Below are 8,773 nucleotides of genomic sequence, written 5' to 3' on the forward strand. Positions count from 1 at the left end.
ATAAGCAAAAAAAAAAGTCAATTTCAGGTTCTATCCTAAAATGCAATGCTGTGAGTGATTATCCATACACATACAAGGAAGATCTGTTAATATGACTAATATTCAAATATATGCTTCTACATCTAGCACCAAAGAGGAAGAAATTGATAATATTTACTAAAGTTTGCAGTCCAAAATTAACAAAACATGCAATCAAGTTCTGTTAATGATAATTGATGACTGGAATGCAATAGTTGGAAACTGTTAAGAAGGAATGTTGTTGTTGTTGTTATGTGCTGTCAAGTCGTTTGCGACTCCTAGCGACCCTATGCACAACAGCCCTAAACCCTGCTCTATCCTGTGCCAACTGCACTGCCTCTGACACACCCATCCCGATTGCCCCAGTCACCAAATCAATCCATCTCATAGAGGGTCCTCCCCTCCTGTGCTGTCCCTCCACTCTCCCAAGCATGATGTCCCTCTCCAAGGACCTGTCCCTCCTGGCAACATGTCCAAATTGTGTCAGACGAAGCCCCAGAATCCTTGCCTCCAAGGAGTAGCTTGGTTTAATCCTCTCCAAGATGAATCTGTTTTCCTGGCAGTCCATTGTACATTCAGTGCTCTTCGCCAGCACCACAGCTCAAAGGCATCAACTCTCCTTCTGTCCTCCCTAGTCATTGTCCAACTCTCTGATGCATAAAAAGCGATTACAAAGACCATGGCCTGTATCAGGCACACCTTAGTCTCCAGAGAGACACCGTTGCTCCTGAGTATTTTAGAGAGGTCCCTAGCAGCAGACTTTCCCATCGCGATATGCTTTTTGATTTCCTGACTGCTGGTGCCAAGAGTGATGACTGTGGAGCCGAGCAAACTGAAGCTGTGAACAATCTCAATCTCTTCGCCATCCATCCTGACGCTGCCAATTGGTCCAGTGGTGAGAATCATGTCACCTTCCCTTGGAGACAGTACAAATAAACTTAAGAGACACTGGTCAAAAGGAAAAAAAAATGCCAGCAGTTGACGTGTTTGGAATCAAAGAAGCCAAGAAAGCTTCCGATACAAGCTGTCAGATCATGAGTTGGACAATAGAAGATATTTTCTGAAGGGATTTGGCAGATGTGAAGGGTTATCCTGGTGGAGGGTGGAGCTGGGAAGTAAGTGGGTCAAGGCACTTGGCTAAGGGTGGGGTCAACACTGTAACTAATGCTTAACTCCACAATAAGGGATTTATCTTTCATTGCTCCACAAATTGCTTGTCTGTCAGATACTCCTCTAAATCTGAACATTCAGATTAAGACAGACTAGGAAGAAGGATTGGCCACCCACTTCTGAAATAGCAGGCCTCTGAAAACCCTATGCACAACAGAACACATGCAGACTAACAGAAAGGGCAACCTAGGTAGAACTTTCAGGTATGGAAATACAAAGGAGGAGGAACAGTTGTAAGCAGACCCTAGTGATTGGAACATGGAATGTGAGAACCATGAAGGTAGGAAAACTAGAAATTGTTAAGAAAGAAATGTGAAGAAGGAATACTATTTGGAAAATGTGGGCTTGGTGAGGCAAGAAATAGAACGATCAAAACTGTGTATTTTCAGTGATTTATTCATTGCAAATACCTTTTTAAAAAACACGAATGGAAACTTTACACATGGACCTCACCTACTGGGCTGCATAGGAATCAAATTGACTACAATTGTGGAAAGAATCACAAGAGAAGCTCAGTAGTAACAGTCAAGCTAGGCCAGGGCAGATTGTGTTTCAGATCATCAATCACTCATGTGTAAAATAAAAAAAAAAAGGCTGATGGAAATTAAAACAAGTCCAACGGAACCAAAATACAATCTTGAATATATTCCATCTGAATATCGTAATCATATTAAGAATAGATTTAAGGCATTGAACACCAATAATTGAAAACCAGGTGAGTTGTGGGAAGACATAATCCATGAAGAGAGCATAAGTTCATTACAAAGACAGAGGAGAAAGAAAGAACTGATAAACATGTCAAAAGAGACTCTAAATATTGTACTAGAGCATCAAGAGGACAAAAACAAAGGGAAAGCATGTCCAAGTAACTTGTTTTAGTTCATGAAATAAAATAATGGCATGAGTCATGTCAGTGGGTGTCCCCATGCATTTTTCCCCACTCTGACTTGAGGACCAGCAGTGTTCCAGGTAATGCAAGACCCTCAGCTTGAGTCTTTGAAAAACACATGAAGCAAGTGAGATGGAAACATATGCTGTGACAAAACTTAACATATTTTGGGGCATTTGTGACTGTGGTGTGGCACAGCTCATCCTTTCAGATACCAAAATCATCCAAGAGAGAGGACAGAAAAAGTCTTCAGTCTATTTCCTTTTTTGGATTAAAAAGAAGTGAAACACTAAAGCACTCTTTTTTCTTTTTTTTTTTTTAGTTGTTGTTAGGTGCCATTGAGTCGCCTTAGTGGTCTTCCTCTCTTTCACTTCTCATTTTCCTACCTAGGAGCAGCTGACAGATTCAAATCTCATGCTTTAGATTTAGCAGTGCAGTTCCTTACCACTGGTATTGTTGTTATTACAACCAGAACGCCTCTACTTAAATACCTACTATCTTCATCCCTGCGAGAACCTGTATCTGCTTACTAAAGAAATCTGCCTTTATAATAAAATTTGGTCTTTAAAAAAACCCCAACATGTAATTTCTGATTTGGATTGACAAAAACGGCCATTTAATAAAACAAAGGAACGCTAAATTATTTTCTCCATTAGTGTGGGGAGGGGTGAAAAAAAATCTAAGCATCTATTTATTTTCACTCTGAATAAGCACATTTTAAATTAATAGGAGAATGAATAATGGTGGTGATTTTAGAAAACTGTAATTTTCAAATGAAAAACACTACTCTTAGCATATTCTTAGGCAAAGAACTTTATGGCCTACTAACGGGGACTTGATGTTTTCAATTAAAATAACACTTTGCAAAGAGTCTCTACCACCTTTACTTGAATAGTACTTCTGTTGCAAAAGAAAAGCTGCCAAATGTGTCTAGAATTGATTAATAAGGAGAATAATTGCCTCCCACTAATTTTAATCTTTTGTACAGCTTTGCCTCTCAAGGGATAAACATGACGACTATGTGGCTTGATCATCAAATCTGAATATAACCATTCTCTTGCCAGCAGCCAATGAGGTGCAAACACAAATTAGGCTGGATGTGAGGATTATAGTCCTTGGCTGTTTGAAAATTTATATTACTACAAAGCATGCAGGCAGAGAGAAACAGATGGGTAATATGAGTAAAATTTTCTTTCTGGATATTGCCCATCTGTTTTCCTTTTTTGCATTTCTACTTCAAGCTATTCTAGATGTCCTATTTTTTTTCTTGTTACATAAATTGGTTATTCAAATACTCAGTAGGCAAACAAGTAATACAAGCCTAATCATTTCAATATTAACAGCTAAGTTTTATCAAGTGTTATTAGGTACCAGCTACTTGTCTAAAAGTTTCCGAATGTGTTAACTCTTTTTTTATACCTTTGAAGTATATACCATTATTACTTCCATTTTTTCAGCTGAGAAGAAAAAAAAAATCAATGAAAAAAGAGTTTAAAGTTACTATCCTCACTTTAACCAGTGGACCAATAGGCAGTGTCATGATGGATAGAGAGGAGATTGAAAATGTCAACAGCTTCATCTTGCTTAGATTCACAGTTAACACCCATTGGTACAAGCAGTCAGGAAATAAGAAGATGCATTGCAATAGGAAAATCAGCAGTTAGGGACCTTTCCAAAATATTGAGTAGTAGTATTGCCAGTTTGAGGACTAAGTTGCGTCTGATTCAGGCCTTGCTGATTACGAGCTTTGCATCTGAGACCTGGACAATGAATAAGGATGACAGAAAAAGAATTGATGCCTTTGAGCTGTGGCATTAAAGAAGAGCACTGAACATCCCATGGACGGTCAGGAAAATGAATAGATATGTTTTAGAGAGGATGCAGCCAGAGTGTTCTTTGGAGGCAAGAATGATGAGACTGCCTCACATACTTTGGACATATTGCTAGGAGGTGCTATTCATTGGAGAGGGACATGATGTTGGGAAGGGTGGAGGGTCGGTGAAGGAGAGGAAGAAACTCAACCAGGTAGGTTCACAAAGTGACTGCTGCAATGGGCTCTTGTGTGTCAGAAAGTGTGAGGATGGCACAGGACACGACTGATTTCAGATCTTTTGTCCATAGGGTCACTATGAGTTATAGTCGACTTGATGGCATCTAACTACAACAACATCCAGGCTTCCTGCAAAGATGTTGGCAAAAGTGAAACAGTAAGTCATTGTTCCTCCCCAAACTGAAACCAAAGCAAAGGCATTAAAGACCAGTAAGGTAGTCCTGAAGGGCATCCACAGCAACAACAACAACAAAGATCTGCATGTCACCCACCTTCCATTGGCCCAAGAAGCTGAGGCTCTGCAGACAACCTAAATACCACCAGAATAGCGCCCCCAGGGGAAACAAGCTTGACTACTGTGCCATCAAATTTCCCTGACCGCTGACTTAGCCATGAAGAAGATAGAAGATAACAACACGTGTCAAGGCCAAAAAGCACAAGATGAAACAAGCTGTAAAGAAGCTCTATGGCACTGATGTAGCCAAGATCAACACCTTGATTAGGTCTATGTTCGACTTTCTCCTGACTATGACGTTTTGGATGTTGTCAACAAAATAGGGATAATCTAAACTGAGTCTAACTGGTTAATTCTAAATACAGATTTTCTCACACCCACAAAAAAAAGAAAAAAATTATCCAGTCCACATAGTTGAGAAATGGTGAATATAGATTCAAAGATAGTTTTTTTTTTCCAAAAAGGGCTTTTATCTTTTTTTAAAAAATCCAAAATATATTACTGTTATTGGTTCATTTTTGGTTTTGTTTTGTTTTCAAATTGTTAATGGTCACATTAGAAAAAATTTTATTCAGGAGTTTGAAGTCTAACAGCATGGTTTTCAAACAAGGACAGAGTGAATATCGAGGTCAGAGCTTCTTCAAGTATGCTGGAGGCCCTCCCCTAAGAAGAATATCTCCTTTTCAAAGTCAGTTATTTTGTTTACTTAAAATTGACTCCCAAGCTCCAGCTGTGGCTGCCTTCCACATTCTCCATTTCCTTGGGTCAAGCTGTGAAGAACTTCAAGAATTGTACCTAGAGTACAAAGCATCGTATGGAGAGAGGTGAAATGTGATGAAGACATGCCCAGAGGTCACTGCCAGGTTTCTTCAGAGGAATTCAAAATTTCCCAAATAACAACCATTTAGTAAGTGTAACTAGATCTCAGACTCAGATATAGACAAGGCCTGAGCAGGGAGGATGCTCCTTTACCTTCTCACTGTAGTAATAAACCTGCAGAGAGGGCAGCACTGGATGCTGGCCCATGGACTTCCCACTGCTATCGCTGTGGGGCCAAGCCTGACTAATAGACCTCTGAATCAATGACATTGAGGCCCAACTCCTCAGTTTGGTCAAATGTGCACTTGTAATGCTCCACCTTCATTTCAGGGTCCTCTTTAGGGGAAAACACATTCTGTATATTTCTGTTTCCCACTGGATCGTGCATAATAAAGTGGACCTTCAGGTTACCCCAATTGATCTGGACCAACTTCTAGCTTACCAGCAGTTTCTCTGCCTGGCCAGGAATGGAGCTGTCACCCAGGGTTAAAGGGTTTTTGGACCAGCTCCTGGATTTCCTTCTGCAGTCCCTCCAGTGTGGTGAACTTGTTGCCAAGGATAGCCATACCCATTTCAAATTACAGCTTTGGAATTTCCTCAATACACATCTCAGATTTAACAAGGTCTCTAATCATATCTGAGGAGTCTGTGATGTGAAGGGTGACCTTGGTGTTGAGGGGCTCAACTGTGTCGCTGGATTTCACCTCATTGGTCTGGTGCCCACAATTCTCAGAGTGTGCAGCCATGATGATAACCTCCGTAAAGTGGGGCATTTGTATGAGCTTCATTATAGTCTGAGCAGGAGCATTGGACTCTGGGCAGCTTGTATTTAACTGTAATAATAAACCTTGGCTGACTCTGAGAAGAATGGGAATCCCAGAACACTTGATTGTGCTAATGCAAAACCTACACTTGGACCAAGAGGCAGTTGTCAGAACAGAGCAAGGAAACACTGCATGGTTCAAAATTGGGAAGGGTGTATGCCAGGGATGTGTCCTATCTCCGTACCTTTTCAACCTGTATGCAGAACAAATTATCTAAGAGGCTGGGCTCTATGAGGAGAAGTGTGGTGTCAGGATTAGTGGAAGATCTATCAACAATCTGCGTTATGCAGATGACACAACCCTGCTTGCTGAAACTAAGGAGGCCTGAAGCGCTTGCTGCAGAGGGTCAAGGACTGCAGCCTTCAATATGGATTTAGGTGCAATGTCAAGAAAACAAAGATTCTCACCACTGGACCAATTGGCAGCATCGGGATGGATGGAGAAGAGATTGAGATTGCTCGCAGCTTTAGTTTGTTTGGCTCCACAGTCAACACTCTTGGCACCAGCAGCCAGGAAATTAAAAGACGTATTGTTATAGGACAGTTTGCTGTTAGGGACCTCTCCAAAGTACTGAAGAGCAATGGCGTCTCTCTGGAGACTAAGGTGCATGTGATACAGGCCATGGTCTTTGCAATCACTTATTATGCATCAGAGAGTTGGAAAATGACTAGAGATGACAGAAGAATTAATGCCTTTGAGCTTTGGTGCTGAAGAAGTGTATTGAGGGTACCATGGACTGCTAAGAAAACAAACAGGTTCATCCTGGAGAGGGTTAAACCAGGCTGCTCTTTGGAGGCAAGGATCCTGAACTTCACCTGACATACTTTGGACATGTTGTAAGGAGAGACCGGTCCTTGGAGAAGGACATCATGCTTAGGAGGGTGGAGGGACAGCACAGGAGGGGAAGGCCCTCTGTGAGGTGGATTGATTCAGTGACTGGGGTAATCGGGATGGGTGTATTGAAGACAGTGCAATTGGCACAGAACAGAGCAGAAGTTAGGCCTGTTGTACATAGGGTCGCTATGAGTCGCAAGCCACTCAACGGCACCTAACAACAAAAACAATTTCATTTATGAGATTGTCCTCTGTGGTTTCTCTTTGGATGTTTCCGCCTGGAGTCCCAGCATCTCTTCTTGCTTTGAGGTAAGATTATAGTTTGTGATCACCAGGGCATCATCCTTCTGGGGAGCAAATGGATTTTCCACAAAGTTGTCTGCTGAGGGACCATCAATGATCAGAGTGAAAGGTGACACTACTTGCTTTAGTGTCTTCAGTTTGACAGTGAAATCATCAATTCCTTCAGCTAGGGTTTCCTTTCTTGCCCTTTGTGTAGGCTGGTCCTGGGCCAGGCCAGAAGAAGCATGCCTGATCATTTCTTCAACAGTGGTCAGTGCTCCCTTCTGGCTGTAAGCAGGACTTTCAAAATCCAGCTCAGGGATCCTTGCAGAGGCTGAGTCATTCTTCACTGCGTCTCTGTTCAAATCCTGCTGGGCCAGGACAGTCAAAGTGTAATGAACTCCCTACTCCTGGATCCTGCCTGCCAACTAAATCTCCATGTTATTCCAGCCACAGAGGGAAAAAAAGAACTCACTATTATTTCTCTGAAGCAGGGGATATTGGTGAGCAGGAGATGCATCACGTTGTTGTGGTAACAGTTGATGTACAGCGACTCGAGTTCAATGGTTGCAGCTCCTCGTCTTCAACATTGATGGGCGAGGGAGAACTGGTGACTCCGTGGACCTAGGCTCCATAGCCCCGGTAGGTAGCCGACGTGTTGTCACCACACACAACTCAGACCTTGATCAACTGATTTTCTTTTCTTTTTATAAAAATTAATTTTAATGAAAGTTTAGAGAGACTTTGGATTTCCATTCATTCACTGTTGTACTTTTCTCCCTGCCCACCCCTCCCCCCAGTTCACTCTTCTCTTTGAAAAGTAAAAGAAAAATTCTTTTATTGTTATGCAATCCCTCCCACCAAGTCCACTCCACTATACGGCCTTTGTTCTGGACTCCTGTCACGACAATAATACCTAATCATACATCCCTTTTAAACAGTTCTCTCCTTCAACAGTTTCCATGCAGTATACATTATTTATATCTCCTCTTTCTCAGTTTTCCCCCAACTCCTATGTTATAATATTGACATTATGCAGTATTTGTCTTTTTGTGACTGAGATATTTCACTCAGCATAATATCCTCCAGGGTCATCCATTTTGTATAATATTGCATGAGTTCCTTGTTTTTCAAAGCAGTATAGTATTATATTGTATGACTATACCAGAGCTTCTCTATCCATTCGTTTGTTGATGGGCACTTAAGTTGTTTCCAACTCTCCGCTATTGTGAACATAAACATGGGTGTGCATATATCTGCTTGGGCGGCAGTTACGGTATCTTTAGGGTATGTTATCAGTAGTGAAATTGCTGGGTCAAATGGTATTTCTAGCTCTAAGAGAGATGTAAATCAAAACATTTATGAGATATCATCTCACCCCAGTAAGAATACCAAAATTTAACAGAACAGCAAACAACAAATGCTGGCAAGGTTGCAGAGAAACTGAAACCCTTATTCATTGTTGGTAGGAGGGTAAAATGGTGAAACCACTATGGAAGGCTGTATAGCATTTCTCAACTATTTTTTTGAAGTGCTGTAAAGTCAGTTCCAATTCACAGTTTTAACATGAACTTGCATTGTTGTAGTTGTTATGTGCCGTCGAGTCGCCTACCACTCATAGTGACCCTATGTACAACAGCCCTAAACTCCGC

At 41.3% G+C, this 8,773-nt stretch overlaps 1 pseudogene; it reads right to left on the bottom strand.

The window, feature by feature from the left end:
• Window positions 1-5,401: 5,401 nt before the first annotated feature.
• LOC102846617 overlaps window positions 5,402-8,773 on the bottom strand; it is a 54,917-nt pseudogene continuing 51,545 nt past the window's right edge.

The sequence above is a fragment of the Elephantulus edwardii genome, unplaced genomic scaffold (genome assembly GCF_000299155.1).
Source record: "Elephantulus edwardii isolate Elephantulus edwardi_28Jun2011 unplaced genomic scaffold, EleEdw1.0 scaffold00039, whole genome shotgun sequence".
In the NCBI taxonomy this organism is placed as follows: Eukaryota; Metazoa; Chordata; class Mammalia; order Macroscelidea; family Macroscelididae; genus Elephantulus; species Elephantulus edwardii.